The sequence below is a fragment of the Somniosus microcephalus genome, chromosome 3 (genome assembly GCF_052327205.1).
Source record: "Somniosus microcephalus isolate GS21.2 chromosome 3, FLI_Smic_1.0, whole genome shotgun sequence".
Classification (NCBI taxonomy): domain Eukaryota; kingdom Metazoa; phylum Chordata; class Chondrichthyes; order Squaliformes; family Somniosidae; genus Somniosus; species Somniosus microcephalus.
The window spans coordinates 221,118,085-221,134,668 of record NC_140989.1 but is presented as its reverse complement, the minus strand read 5'-3'; the positions used below and the strand labels follow the sequence as shown (position 1 = coordinate 221,134,668).

Genomic DNA, 16,584 nt, shown 5'->3' with positions numbered 1-16,584 from the left:
TCAGGAAAGTCGAAGAGCCAACAGACTGGGTTAACTCCATGGTATATGTAAAGAAAAAGAACAATGATCTAAGAGTATGCATGGATCCAAAGGACTTAAATGCAAACATAAAACGTGAACACTACCAGATTCCTGTGGTAAACCACTTTTATCGTTCACTATCGTTACACTATAGTTATCACTGTTGTATTGTTATCACTGTTCTCACTGTTGTATCACTATACGAGGTCGCCTCTTGTCGCGCTGTTATACCTGGGCTGACCACCTCCGACTCCGCCCATGGCTCCACCTACCTGCCCAGGTATAAAGGTAGTCGACTGGCTGGTATTCCTCCTTGTTGGACCCGATCACCCACGAGGGTGGGCTCTGTTATTTAGTCAATAAAAACCTTTAGTTACGTTCCTAACTCGTCGCTTTTTATTGGACGAATTGATAGGTATATCAATTTTATTGACTAAATTTTAAAGATGTCTACTACTGGCCAGCCAGAAGCCCTCCCAGAAGCACAGCCACAGCAGCTTTCAGACACCGGGCTACGCCAGCCGGCTTGGCTGCAAGCCCTCAAACCACCGTACCTGGATCTAAACCCACAGGCAGCAAACTCAGCCCTCAACTTCAAACACTGGCTGGACTGCTTCGAATCCTACCTGGAAGAATCCGGCGTCCCTCAGAGATCCAAACTAAGAGTTCTGAACGCCCAAGCGAGCCCGAGAGTATACGCACTCATCCAGGACACGACTACATACGAGGCCGCTATCAACCTACTGAAACAGCAGTACCGGAGCCCAGTAAATTACATGTACACCAGGCACCTCCTAAGATCCCGCCCGCAACAGCCAGGAGAGTCTGTAGCTGAATTTTTACGGGCGCTAAGAGCACTCGGCAGGAACTGTGACTTTAAAGCGGTGACGGCTGTTGAAAATACGGAAGATAATATCCGCGATGCCTTTGTGAAAGGCCTACGGTCCGACTACTCACGGCAAAGACTGCTTGAAGCTAAAGACCTCGACCTGGACAAAGCTGAAGCCCTCGCTCTCTCCCTAGAGGTGGCCCATCAGGACCAGGAGGCGTTTTCCAGGTACTGCTCGCGACCCTGGGACTCGGGCCTGACCCCTACCGCAATACCCTTCGCAGCGCCGCCCCCGGGACCTACCTCAGCGTCGGCGTCCCGGACCCGACCGGGACCGCCACCCCCGGTACCGGCTCCGACATCGGGCACCCGCGATCGGGCCGCCGGCTGCTTCTTTTGCGGCCAGGAGAAGCACCCGAGGTCGCGCTGCCCAGCCAGGAACTCTACCTGCTCAACCTGCAGGAAGAAAGGCCACTTCTCTAAGGCCTGCAGGAGCGGATCTTCAGAGGCCAGCAGTGCCTCATGCGAACTGTGGGGGCAGCCATCTTCTTTCAAGGCAACTGAGGCCAGCATCCCCACACGTGAGTCATGGGGGCGGCCATCTTTGATCAAGGCAACCGACCCCAATAGTGCCTCATGTGAGTTATGGGGGCAGCCATCTTCTCCGCCATTTTGTCCTACCTCGTGGGAGGCGCCATTTTACCCACCACGCCCGACTGCCACCGGGCCCCCGGACCCGACGACCGCCTCGCCCGCAGACGACAACGACTCGCTCACCTACACACTAGCCTCCGTCACTCTGGATCAAGCCCGCCCACACCACCTGTCCAAGTCGATGATGGACATCAAAGTAAACGGCCACGCCACGACCTGCCTGTTCGACAGCGGAAGCACGGAGAGCTTCATCCACCCAGACACGGTGAGCCACTACTCCCTCCCTGTCCTGCCAACGCGCAACCGAATCTCGATGGCATCGAGGTCCCACGCCACGGACATTAGCGGCTACTGTGTTGTGACCTTGTCGGTTAAGGGTACGGAGTATAAAAATTTTAAACTCCTCGTCCTCCCCCAGCTCTGCGCTGCCGTCCTACTAGGGCTGGACTTCCAATCCCACCTCCAAAGTGTAACCCTAGCATACGGTGGACCCCTCCCCCCACTCACAGTCGACAACCAGCGAATGTTAAACCGCCCACCGCGTAACACCTGCAGCCTATCCACCCTCAAGGTGCCGCCACCTTCCCTGTTCGCTAACCTCACCCCCGACTGCAAACCCGTCGCTACCAAGAGCAGGCGGTACAGCGCTAGGGACAGAGCCGTCATTAGCTCTGAGGTGCGGCGCCTCCTGAAAGAGGGCATTATCGAGGGGAGCAACAGCCCCTGGCGTGCCCAGGTCGTGGTCGTTAAGACCGGCGATAAAAATCGCCTGGTCATCGACTACAGCCAGACCATAAACAGATACACCCAGCTGGACGCATACCCCCTTCCCCGCATATCTGACATGGTCAATCAGATTGCACAATACCGCGTATTCTCGACCATCGACCTTAAGTCGGCCTACCACCAACTCCCTATCCACCCCGAGGACCGCCAGTACACCGCCTTCGAGGCGAATGGGCGCCTATACCACTTCCTTAGGGTCCCCTTCGGTGTCACCAACGGGGTCTCGGTCTTCCAAAGGGAGATGGACCGGATGGTTGACCAGAACGGACTGCAGGCCACATTCCCCTATCTAGATAACGTCACCATCTGCGGCCGCGACCGGCAGGACCATGACGTGAATCTGGAGAAATTCCTCCGTACGGCCCAACGGCTGAACCTCACCTACAATAAGGAGAAATGTGTGTTTAACACCTCGCGCCTTGCCATCCTTGGCTGTGTAGTAGAGAACGGAGTCATCGGCCCCGACCCCGAAAGAATGCGCCCCCTCATGGAGCTACCCCTCCCCCACTGCCCTAAGGCACTTAAGAGAACCCTGGGGCTCTTCGCCTACTATGCCCAATGGGTGCCCAATTATGCGGACAAAGCCAGACCCCTCATGAAGTCCACATCCTTCCCCCTCACGGAGGAAGCGTGCGCGGCCTTCTCCCTCATCAAGGGAGACATAGCCAAGGCCACAATGGACGCAGTGGATGAGTCCATCCCCTTCCAAGTGGAGAGCGATGCATCCGACTTCGCCCTAGCCGCTACCCTTAACCAGGAGGGGAGGCCGGTGGCCTTCTTCTCAAGGACCCTACAGGGCCCCGAGATCCGACACTCGTCGGTCAAGAAGGAAGCCCAGGCAATTGTGGAGGCGGTACGGCGCTGGAGGCATTACCTGGCAGGCAAACGATTTACCCTCCTCACCGACCAACGTTCAGTTGCTTTCATGTTTAATAACAAGCTGAGGGGCAAAATCAAGAATGACAAGATCTTGAGGTGGAGAATCGAGCTATCCACCTACGATTATGATATCTTGTACCGGCCAGGTAAGCTGAACGAACCCCCTGATGCTCTTTCACGAATTACATGCGCCAGCGCGCATATTGATAGACTTCAGACCCTCCACAACGACCTCTGCCACCCCGGGGTCACCAGACTTTACCATTTCATTAAGGCCCGCAACCTGACCTACTCCATCGAGGAGGTCAGGACCATGACCAGGAACTGCCAGACCTGCGCCGAGTGCAAACCGCACTTCTATAGGCCGGACAGAGCAAGCCTGATCAAGGCCACCCGCCCCTTCGAGCGCCTGAGCATCGACTTTAAGGGGCCTCTACCGTCATCTGACCGCAATGTGTACTTCCTCAACATCGTTGATGAGTACTCCCGTTTCCCTTTTGCCTTCCCCTGCCCAGACATGACCAGTACCACGGTCATCAAGTGCCTGAACGACCTCTTCGCCTTGTTCGGGTTCCCGAACTATATACATAGTGACCGGGGCTCCTCCTTCATGAGCGAGGAACTCCGTCAGTTCCTACTAGCGAGAGGTATTGCAGCAAATAGGACCACCAGCTACAACCCCCGAGGGAACGGCCAGGTGGAAAGAGAGAACGCGACGGTATGGAAGGCCGTCCTCTTAGCCTTAAAGTCTAAGGGCCTCCCAACCTCCCGCTGGCAGGAAGTCCTCCCGACAGCGCTGCACTCCATCCGGTCACTACTTTGCACTGCTGTTAACGCCACCCCCCATGAACGAATGTTTGTTTTCCCCAGGAAGTCGACTACGGGAACCACTCTACCAACCTGGCTGACCTCTCCGGGGCCCGTCTTGCTGCGAAAACACGTGAGGGCCCATAAAATGGACCCCCTGGTCGAGAGGGTGAACCTCCTGCACGCCAACCCCCAGTACGCCTGCGTGGCTTACCCAGACGGGCGGGAGGACACTGTCTCCTTACGAGACCTCGCACCCTCGGGCACTCCGGAGACACCACCTTTACCCCCCCCCACCACTTCCAGCCCAGGTAGACGGCATGCCGGAACCCCACGAGCCTTCGCCGACCACGCAGACACCAGCATTAACACCGGATAATGCAGCACTGCCGCTGCGACGATCGGAGAGGCTTACGAGGCCTCCGGACAGACTGACATACCAGAACTGGTAGTACACTTCACCCCGCCGGACTCAAATCTCAACAAGGGGTGAATGTGGTAAACCACTTTTATCGTTCACTATCGTTACACTATAGTTATCACTGTTGTATTGTTATCACCGTTCTCACTGTTGTATCACTATACGAGGTCGCCTCTTGTCGCGCTGTTATACCTGGGCTGACCACCTCCGACTCCGCCCATGGCTCCACCTACCTGCCCAGGTATAAAGGTAGTCGACTGGCTGGTATTCCTCCTTGTTGGACCCGATCACCCACGAGGGTGGGCTCTGTTATTTAGTCAATAAAAACCTTTAGTTACGTTCCTAACTCGTCGCTTTTTATTGGACGAATTGATAGGTATATCAATTCCCAAGCGAGAAGAAATCACCAGTGAAATGTCAGGTGCCAGATACTTCACAAAGCTTGATGCCTCACAAGGATTTTGGCAACTAAAACTTGATGAAGAGAGGACCAAATACTGTACCTTCAACACACCATTTGGCAGGTATCATTTCCTCAGAATGCCTTTCGGGATAATATCTGCATCTGAAATCTTTCATAGAGCGATGGAACACATAATTGAAGGTCTGGAAGGTGTTCGGGTCTATGTTGATGACATCATCATCTGGGGCTCCACACTGAAAGAACACAATGAGAGACTGACTAAAGTGCTACAGAGCATACGCCGGAATGGGCTGAAGCTCAACAAAGCCAAGTGTCAGTTTGGCGTCCAGGAAGTCACTTTCCTAGGAGATAATCTATCTGGTAAAGGAATAGAGCCAGATATGGAAAAAGTAAACCCCATACTCAACATGCCCCGACCCACTGACAAAAAAGAGTGCTACGCATCATGGGGATGATAAACTTCATTGGAAAGTTCATTCCTAACTTGTCAGCCAAGACAGCCTGTCTGCGAGACCTGCTACGTAAAACAAATGAGTTTGCATGGACAGAAAGACATGAACAAGAGTGGATGATCCTCAAAACAGTGCTGACAACCACACCTGTACTCACCTTCTTTGACCCAACAAAGAGAATCAAAGTGTCAACGGATGCATCAAAAGATGGCCTAGGCGCGGTCTTGCTACAAGCAGAGGGTGAAGATTGGAAGCCTGTTGCCTATGCCTCCAGGTCTATGACTGACTCGGAGTGTCGATACGCCCAGATTGAAAAGGAATGTCTAGGCTTGGTAGTTGGACTAGAAGTGTTCCATGGCTACATATATGGACTTCCCACCTTCACAGTTGAGACAGACCACTGCCCACTGGTTGCCGTCATAAAAAAAAATCTTAATGAGATGTCTCCAAGGATACGACTCATGATGAAGCTGCAAAGATATGACTTTGAACCAGGCAAACACAGTGTTAGCAGATGCACTATCCCGAGCACCCACAATGAGTCATGTGAGCTCTACTGAAGAAGACATGGATGTTCATGTGAGTATGGTCACTGCTGCGCTGCCCGTGTCAGACAAAAAATCAAAGCAAATAGCAGAAGAAACAGTAAAAGATACAGTGTTACAAACAGTAAGAGAGAACATTCATCATGGTTGGCCAAAAGGTTCCTGTCCAAAATACTTTCACATCAGGTCAGAGTTGAGTGTCGCAAGTGGACTATTACTAAAACAGAACAGAATAGTCATTCCACAGGCTCTACGTCAAGACATGCTCAAAAGGATTCATGAGGGACACCTCGGAATTGAAAAATGCAAAAGGAGAGCAAGAGACACTGTTTATTGGCCTGGCATAAATAAGGACATTGAGAACATGATAGGCAAATGTGAGACATGTCAAAAACACCAAAACAAACAAAGGAACCAATGATAGTAGCTGACAGACCAACAGCACCATGGCAAAAGGTTGGTATGGACCTCTTTCATTTGAATGGTAAAGACTATCTAATAGTGATTGACTACTATTCTAACTATCCTGAGATGGCGCTGCTCTCAAGCACATCAGCAAGCAGTGTCATAATGCATGCTAAATCCATCTTCGCCAGACATGGAATTCCTAGGATTGCCGTTAGCAACAATGGTCCGCGCTTCAACTGTAAGGAGTGGCAACAGTTTGCAGCACAGTATGACTTTCAGCACATCACATCCAGTCCTTTGTATGCTCAGTCGAATGGTAAGGCAGAAAAAGGCATTCAAGTTCTCAAACAGCTACTGAAGAAAGCAAGTCTGATCCTTATCTCGCCCTGCTGAGCTACCGAGCCTCACCTTTAGACTCTGGTTCTTCACCTGCTGAACTCCTAATGGGTCGCAAGTTGCGCACCACGCTACCCTGCTGTGCAAAAGAAAAGCAGAGTAAGGAACTGAGACAGAGACTTCAACTGTTAAAGCTGAAACAGAAATCATACTATGACAAGTCATCCAAAACTTTGAAACCATTGACAAGGGATGATGTTGTCAGGATTGAGGATCCAGATGCATGGAACAGGAAAGCTACAGTTCTTGAGGAAGTAGGACCAAGGTCATACACTGTTAGAACTGAGGAAGGCCAGATTCTCAGGAGGAACCGCCGTTCCCTCCTAAAAACACAAGAGACTATCGAAGAGCAAATCGATGACAATGCCGCAACTGAATCTTGTCACTCACCACCAGAACAATCTAACACAAATACACATACAGGCTCTCATGAAAACACATCAGACTTACCTGTGCTGAGAAGATCCACACGTGAAGTAAAAAAGCCTGATAGACTTAATCTTTGAGTATAAAGTAAAGCTTTGAAAATGTGTTGACTGTTGTGAAAATGTTTATGTTTATAGAGCACTAACAAAAGTGTTACTGATATCATCTTTATCGTTTTTCTTGAAAGTTGATTGATATTGATTTTGTTTAACCTGAAAGGGGGATGTAATGATCAGTAACATGTCATTCTAGAATGGTACACTAGGTGGAGCTGTAGAGCTGTATGTATATAAGAGTAGGCTACCCACAAGGCAGTAGTCAAGATGGATGCTGTACAAGTCCACATGGCATGAATAAAGTGACTAGCTAGAAGCTAGCTGTTCGTAATGAAAATGACTAGTTATTAATGAACATAACAGTAATCTGGAACTCACTGCCTGAAAGGGTGGTAGAGGCAGGAACCCTCAACATTCAAGAAGCATTTAGATGAGCACTTGAAACGCCATAGCACACAAGGCTACGGACCAAGTGCTGGAAAATGGGATTAGAATAGACAGGGCTTGATGGCCGGCGCAGACATGATGGGCCAAAGGGCCTCTTTCTGCGCTGTATAACTCTATGGCCTAGAAATTGGGTATAGCCCCGCTTGGGGCGTTAGAATTGGCGCTGCGCAAATTTTATGGCCAGACGCAACTTATCGCCACCTCGCGCGATATTGGGTTGCAGCGCCCCCCCTAAAGGTGATTGAGGCGCAAAATCGGGTGTTACACGGGACTCCTAAGGCGCTAACCTGGCGGCGCTACTCAATATCGGGGCGGGCGGGCGCAGGTGCTGTCAATTACTGATGACCACAAGACTTTGAGGCGCCGGCCAGCTCTTAAAGGGGTGGGTCAGTAAGGATCAGCAGCCACACTCTGCGCCTTGTAGGCCTCAAACTTTGAGAAGATGGAGAGGGTGAGGCAGAGAGCGGAGCGCTTTACTGGTGGTGGTGGAGGAGGAGGACCTGGACACTGGTGTTGTAATGCTCTTCTGCCGGGGTGCTGGGAAAACGTAGCGGGCTCATGAGCCATGGGCAGATAGGATAGCCCTTGTCGCCAAGAAGCCAGCCTCGTGGGTGAGCCAGGGCGTTGGAAAAGGTCAGCCAGAGGTCTGCCGCAGGATGAACGCGTCGTGGCTGCTGCCAGGGAATTGGACGTTGGCCGCGATGATCATCTGCCGGTGGTCACAGACCAGCTGCACATTGAGGGAGTGGAACCCCTTGCGGTTGCGGAACTCTTCGGGATTCTGTAATGGTGCCCGCAAAGCCGCGTGTGTGCAATCAATGGCGCCCTGCACCATGGGGAAGTCCGCTATAGCCGCGAAGCCCTGTGCGCGCTCCCCCTGCTTCTCCAGGGTCAAAGGGAAGGTGATTAATTCCCGCCTCCTATATAGGGCAGCTGTAACTTGCCGGATGCAGCAATGCACCGCAAATTGAGAAATATTTGCAATGTCCCCAGTTGCTGCCTGAAACGAGCCGCTGGCGAAAAAGTTTAGGGCAAGTGACTTTGACGGCCACCGACAGAGGTCCTGCACCGTAACCACGGCTGCAGATCTTCAGCAAGCAGGTGGCACAGCTCAGTCACCACATCCTTTCCGAATCGGAGCCTTCGCATACACTGCTCCTCCGACATGGCAATGTATGACACCTGCTGCCTGAAAACCCTGGCAGCGTACGCTCGCATTTGGCGACGTCCATTGCCCCTCCTCCTTCTGGCCATTCCCGGCCCTCTCTCCCTCCGCCTCTGTGCCCTTGCCATATGTTCAGCCAGCAGGACGTTCCCCTCCAAAGCAGCTCCCATTATAATGTGAAAGAAGTAAGACGCAGTAATATCTCACCAGCAAACTGTTGTGGACAGGGCTGAAGGTCCAAAGGCACCGCTGGCTCAATGAAAAGTACGCTCTCCCACTGAAGGTCAGCAACTCTCTCCAACAACCAGCAAGATGCCCACCCAAAATGGCTGCCGCTTTTATACTAGTGCAGTCCCCTTTAAATAGCGCCCCCCTAGCCCGAGAAGGACTTGGGAACGTTCCAGCAAGCGGTCACTATTAGCGCCAGGTGGAACGGAGGCGGGCGCCACTCAATTTCCGGTCCGGGGCGCCAAAAAGGCATCATGATCTGCCTGCGCCCGCGAGCGGGCGATAAGATTTAGCGCCGGTGCTAAAACCCACTCAATATAGCAAGAGGCGCTGGGTTCACTGCGCACGGGCGAAGATTGGCTAACGCCCCACTGCTCGGCCTCTTTAGGCGCTAATCGCTGGCGCAACCAACTGAATTTCTCCCCCTATGACTATTCCAGGAGATCACTGGCAGTGTTCCGCAAGTCAGCATTCTTGGCCCAACAATGTTCAGATGCTTTATCAATGACCTTCCATCTGTTATAAGATCAGGAGTGGGCCTGTTGGCTGACAATTCAGCACTGTTCAGCTCCATTCACAACTTCTTGGGTAGTGAAATGACCCGCTTAACCTTACATCAAGACCTAGACGACATCCAGGCTCGAGTCGAAATGTGACACAAATGTTAACTGAAGTGTCAGGCAATGACCATTTCGAACAAGTTAAGGCCCAACCCCCTCCCCCGACCTTCAATGGCACCACCATCAACATCCTGGGGTTCGCCATTGACCAGAGTTGAACTGGACTAGCCATATCAATAACATGGCTGCACAAGCAGGGTAGAGACTGGTTACTCTGCAACAGATGGCTCACCTCCCAACCCCTCAAAATCTCTCCCACGAGCTACACGATTCAAATCAGGAGTGTGATGGAATACTCACCATTCACCTGGAGCTGCTGTAACAAGCAAGAAACTCAACATCATCCAGGAGAAAGCAGTTCTCTTGATCAGCACCCCTGAACTTGATATCCACCTCAACACACTGTGGGTACAATATGTACTACGTATCTACATTGCACTGCAGTAACTTACTAAACTTATTTCAGCAGTATTTCCTAGTCCCATGACTTCAGCCACCGAGAAGGACAAGAGCAGTAATGTTTAGGGAGCACGATCACCTCCAAGTCACACACCATTCTGGATTGGATATATACTGCTGTTCCTTCATCATCACTGGGTCTAAATCCTGGAACTCCCTACCCAACACTATTACCATAAGGACTGCAGCAGTTTATGGATAACGCTCACCCCACCTTTACAGGGCAACTGAGGATGGGCAATAAATGCATCTTGCCACGGTTGCCTACATCTGAAGGACAAATTTTTAAAAAGTTACTTTCCTGCTTTATTTTATTATCTTTCCTACACCGCTTGTCCTTTTTGTTTTATTTTCTGCTTCTCCCCATCTCCCTTTCATATTAGGTTAAACACTCCCCCAAAAACTCGAGTTATTCTTCCAGCAAGGACATTGTTTAAGTAAAGTCTGCCTGTTTTGTACAGACTACCTTTGCTCAAAACTGAGTATCCCATTCCCTGCTACACCATTTCTCCAGTTACATATTTATTCTCCTGTTGTATTCCTTTATTAACTAATGCATGACAAGAGAAGTAATTGAGATTGCTACCCTTGAGGTCCTGTTCTTTAATCTATCCCCTAACCTGAAATTCCTCTCTAATTCCATTTGTTATTATTAATGTGTACTTTTTCTTTAGAGTAACACAAGACATGCAATTTGAAAAAAAAATGATTATCTGATGTATTGTCCTGCAAGCACGGTGTGTAAAAAGAGATGCAACTTTTTAATGAAGCCTGTTTGCTGGTTAAGGCAATTGTATCACAATATACATTATTCACTGTTATTTGATAAGAGTCATATTAGATTACTTTGCAATGCAATCTTATAATTGGTTATTCCTTTTGACAAATGACCGACATGAAAGTAGCTCAGCTTGTTCACCATTTCAACCTTTGTGCTGGTGTCACAAGTGTAAATTTAATATTTATAAATTCCTCATAATGTTCTTGTATGTAAATTATTACCAAATTAATTTTGATACTTAGTTCGCTCAAATTTGCCTTACATAATATGACAGGATCACTAAATTTACCCTATATATACACACAAGTTATTAGGGGTGTTATGCAGTGCTATTGCAAACGGTAACACAATGGTAAAATGTTAAGTTTACTTCACGTGGAGACCTGATCACAGTTAAACACAATACTGAGTATACAGCAGTCCATCAAAAAAAACCACCATATGAATACCCCAGTTACACTGCACAAAGGAAAGCCATACTAAGATTATTTACATCAGCAGTGCAATTAAGTAGCATTCACTCATATTGCAGAGCTCCATGCAAGTATACGTCAACAAATCCATGGAGTTCTAATCGCTGCTCCCTGGCTGGATGAAATTTCTAAAAGATTGAAAAAAGCAGATAAGGTAGACAGTTCTTTTTGATCATTAGAATTGGAAAGGTAGCAGAACAGATTATATAAGTTTATATTTAAAAAAAAACTACAACCACTGTAAAATGTTTGCAGTTTATACCATAGTTGTCACACAATACAAACATGGCAGTATCACCTTTTGCAAGTGATGTCCCAACAGCCATCATCTCAGAATATCATCTCAGCAGAGTTATATTGCAAGTCTTAGGGTGCACTTACATTTTTGTGTCCTGCACATCAATACAAAAGTGGCAGTATAAATCAGGGGCCAGTTTCCACGGTGACTCCCAAGCACACTAAAGCCAAGTATGGGATTCCTTCAGCCGTTGTCTCACATTAGTGTGACTTTGCTATGGGCGCCATCTCAGTGCACAGCACCTTTTAAAACTGCTCAGGCTGTCCATTTTAGGTGCACAAATGACCACGGGTGCAGCTCAATGCTGACTTTTTTTATTAATGATCTGGATGCAGGCGATATGGGCACGATCTGCAAATTTGCAGAAGATACTAAGATCTGTGGGTGTGCTTGGACTGTAGACGATGCTCATCTGCTTCAGGCGGATCTTAATGTTTTGGAAGATTGGGCTCATGGCTGGCAAATGATGTTTAACTTAGATTAAGTGCAGTGGTATGCATGTGGGCAGGGTGAATGCTCAGCATTCATACACCCTTCCCAGAAAAGCATTAAAGAAGGTGGAGAAAGAAAGAGAGCTAAACATTCTAGTGCATACATCTTTAAAGGTACATGAACAATGTCGTGAAGCGATAGCTACAGCAAATAGGGTGTAGGGAGGTATACATATGACAATTGAGTTCAAGACAAGGCATACTATTTTGTCCTTGTACAAGACCTTGGTCAGGCCTCACTTGGAATATGGTGTCCAGTTTTGGTGGTCTCACATGGTGGGTGATATTGAGGCTTTGGAAAAGGTACAGAGGAGCGCCACTAGGCTAGTTCCCAGTATAAAGCATCTTAGTTATCAAGATTGGCTAAAAAAGTTGGGACTCTACACTTTAGAGAAGTGTAGACTTGGGGGGGGGGATCTGATTGAGGTTTATAAGACAATGAAGGGAATAGAGTATGTTCCAGTTGACAGTTTGTTCCAATTAAATAGGTTATGGAGGACAAGGGGTCACAATTTTAAGTTGTATAACGCCAGATCTAGGCTAGATGTCAGGAGGTGGTTCTTTTCCCAGAGAATACTGGACCTCTGGAACAGGCTACCGTCTCATGCAGTGGACACCAACTCGCTGAATTCCTTCAAGCGAGAGCTGGACCTGTTTCTGGTAGAAAAGGTAGGTACATCAGGGAATTCAGGGCCTGATTGATCTCCTGGATTCCTGATTTCCCCCCAAAAAATTCTCCCAAATTATGTGACTGGAGGAAATCAAGATGCACCCACTAGTCTGATGGACAGATGTTGTTCACCAGTGGAAACTTTATACTTATGCTTCTTAAAAGGAGGAAAAAATATACTATCTAATCTGTTATGAGTGTGTTATTGGGTTGCTTTACCTCATTGATTAAAACTGTAAGGTGTTCCACAGGGTGCTGCAAGATCTCTCCAAGCACCAGTTCATTTTTGTGGTCATTACTCGACAATTTTCCACTACAGTTTTTGAATATATAAAGCATTTTGCTTTTTGATGGGAAGGATAGCTATAGAAACATAGAAAATGATTAAAATTACAGTTGTCAGAAAAAATGGGCTGATTTCACTTTCACACATTGAGATCACTATACAAAATTAAAGCATGCTTATTTTTAATTCAATTTATTATATACCAGATAACAATTAATACATTGCCTTCCTAACTAGGGACCTTTAAAATAAGATTTTAAACTAAATTCCTCTGATAAAATTCCTGATTTTCTTTTGGGTGGTGAATCAGTAAAAATCCATTTTCCCTTGCTGATTTTCTATTTTAAAAAGAGGGGAAAAACGGGTTTTTAAGTTGACAATAAAAACTACCATAAAAGGTCCTTATAACCCACCATTTAAACATTTACATACAAATACAGTACCTTTTTATTCAGTTTTTTTGTACCTGTACGTCAGCATGCAAGGCTCCTCCTGCTCCAGTAAATAACAGCAGTCTTCCATGCTGCGTCTTATCGAGAAAGTCTAGCAAGAGTTTTTTGTTTTCATCCACAGCAATGAATCTATTCCACCTTTCAGATTTTACTTTTAACGATTTAAACGCCTGCTCCTTTATAAAATCTATTCGCTCGTCTTCAGCACGCACACTGGATGTGGGAACGTTCGTGCCAACTTGTTCTTCAGTCATTGCACCAGCCTTAAAGGTAATAAAAAGGGAGGCGGGGCGGGGACCACATATGACTGAAAACTGGAACAAATAAGTTAGCAGGTTTTTAAAGTTCCGTTTAGTAGGATTCCATATTTGAAGTGCCAGCGAGTATTTGCTAAAAGCACTCGTATTGTACCTGACTCGTGCTCGCTCGAGATCGACACGATTGACTCGCTGGGACAGTCGCTTGTTATAATTTTAACCAGTAAGGATTCACTGGGTTGCCCCAGTGACATCAACTAAAAACCAAATAATAAATGTGCAAGGGGCACAATCAATACCAGAGCAAACGCAAACTTGTCAAACGAGACCGAGTGTCCACTCCAGCCGCTGCGGTGCCAGCGGTTGTGGAAGAGCTGGGCGGTTTCCCGCGCGAGCAGTCCTGCCCCGATTAGTTTGCTCACAATTGGTCGCGCTTCCCGCTCGTTTCCCAGCCCTCGAAAAGTTTCCTCCCTTGGGGCGGCGCCGCCGGGCACGAGCAGAGCGCGGCCACATTGCACTCCTGTCCCGGCGGCAATGTGAGGAGCTGCTCTCCTGTTCCAGGATAACAACAGAAAATGCTGGAAAAACTCAACAGGCCAGGCAACATCCGTGGAGAGAGAAATAGAGTCAACGTTTCAAGTGGAAACCCTTCAACAAGACCGGAAACGTTGACTCTATTTCTCTCTCCACGGATGTTGCCTGGCCTGCTGAGTTTTTCCAGCATTTTCTGTTGTTATTTCGGATTTCCAGCATCTGCAGTATTTTGCTATCGTACTCCTGTTCCAGGAGTCTGGTTACATTAGGACTCGACGAGGAAGCGGAGCTTGTTTTAAATGAAACAACCAAACTATCAAAGTTAGATTATGAAACAACCAGGCATTGGTGGGTCTCCAAGAATATATAAATTACATCGTTTAAATGGGTGACAATCTCAATCTGCTATTTGAAGGGGACGTGTCACAAAGTAGTACTTGTATTTCATGGATAATTTATAGACTAGTTGATAGCCTGTGGTGTGTGTCTATATCTCCATCTCCTCTAAAGCGTTGTGTTAACCTGTACTTCTCTCTTATTTTGAGCTGGGAATAGGGCAGGGTGGATCTTGAGTAGGGGTAGCGCTGACAATGTATTTCAAGTTTGCGGATCACTTGCCACTGTACCTTCTTAGCCCTACCAAGTTGTGCATCTTTGGTGTTTGCCTTGTATGCAATGCACCCATCACCTCTACTTTGTTGGTGTATTAACTTTCTTTAGATTAACTGGTTATCTCATTGATATTGCTGGGACCTTGGGATCAAATTGCTTGCTGCACGTGGCTACAAATATTTGGCAGCAAATATATGGCTACACATCAACAGTAATTGGCTGTGAATTGTTTTGAGATGTCACGAGGACAGGATAGGCACTTTATAAATCCAAGGTCTATTCCTTTTTCTTCCTCACATAAACCCTCTCCCGCCTCCCCTTCCACAACTTAAAAACATAACAAGAAATAGGAGCAGGAGTAGGCCATTTGGCCCCTCGAGCCTGCTCTGCCATTCAATAAGATCAGGCTGATCTTCTACCTCAACTCTACTTTCCTGCACTATCCCCATATCCCTTGATTCACTTTAATATTCAAAAGTCTATCGATCTCTATCTTGAATATACTCAACGACTGAGCCTCCACAGCCCTCTGGGGTAGAGAATTCCAAAGCCTCACCACCCTCTGAGTGAAGAAATTTCTCCTCATCTCAGTCCTAAATGGCTGACTCCTTATTCTGAGACTGTGACCCCTGGTTCTAGACTCCCCAGCCAGGGGAAACATCCTCCCTACATCTACCCTGTCAAGCCCTGGAAGAATTTTGTATGTTTCAATGAGATCACCTCTCATTCTTCTAAATTCTAGAGAATATAGGCCTAGTCTACTCAATCTCTCCTCATAGGACAGTCCCCCCATTCCAGGAACCAGTCTGGTGAACCTTCGTTGTACTCCCTCTATGGCAAGTATATCCTTCCTTAGATAAGGAGACCAAAACTGTACACAATACCCCAGGTGTGGTCTCACCAGGGCCCTATATAATTGCAGTAAGACGTCTTTACTCTTATACTCAAATCCTCTTGTAATAAAGGCCACTATACCATTTGCTTTCCCAATTGCTTGCTGTACCTGCATGTTAACTTTCAGTGATTCATGTACAAGGACACCTAGGTCTCTCTGACCACCAACATTTCCCAATCTCTCACCATTTAAAAAATACTCTGCTTTCTATTTTTCCTACCAAAGTGGATAATTTCACATTTCTCCACATCGATATGGCATCTTTAACATAAAATGGTCTGAGGCAATTCACAGAGGTGCAATCAGAAAAATGGGCCCGAGCCAAAGGAGATATTAGCATGGTCAAAGAATTGGGTGCCGAGGAGAGGAGTTTAGAGAGGGAATTTCAGAGCATAGGGCCTAGATGACTGAAGACATAGCTGCCTATGGTTGGGTGAAAGGAAGGGGGAGGCACAAGCGGCCAGAATCCGAGGAATGGAGAGTTGTGGTGGGGGGAGGGGGCAGGTATTGTGAGGGTAGATGAGTTACAGGAAGATGGAGGGTGGGGGCGATGAAGGGATTTCAACACAAAGTTGAAAATGTTAAATTTGAGGTGTTCGGGGTCTGAGAGCCACTGTAGGCCAGTGAAGAGAAGGGCAATGTTCCCTTTAAGCTAAATACATAAACTTTAATTACCTAAATAATTAAAACAAGGTTATAAAGGGATGGCAGTGCAGGTGGTGTGCCGTAACTGCAGCATGTGGGAGTTTGTGGAGAGCATTGCGATCCCAGACGACCATGCCTGCAGTAAGTGTCTGCAACTCAAGGAGCTT

The 16,584-nt window shown here is 47.8% G+C and overlaps 1 long non-coding RNA gene across 1 annotated transcript; it reads right to left on the bottom strand.

Annotated features, from left to right (window-relative positions):
• Nucleotides 1-10,763: 10,763 nt before the first annotated feature.
• Nucleotides 10,764-14,362, bottom strand: LOC147121724 (uncharacterized). The gene is made up of 3 exons (XR_015075406.1): nucleotides 13,489-14,362; nucleotides 12,956-13,099; nucleotides 10,764-11,405 (listed from the first exon to the last, which is right to left on the bottom strand). It is a non-coding gene; the product is annotated as an uncharacterized LOC147121724 (long non-coding RNA).
• Between the last annotated feature and the right edge of the window lie 2,222 nt (nucleotides 14,363-16,584).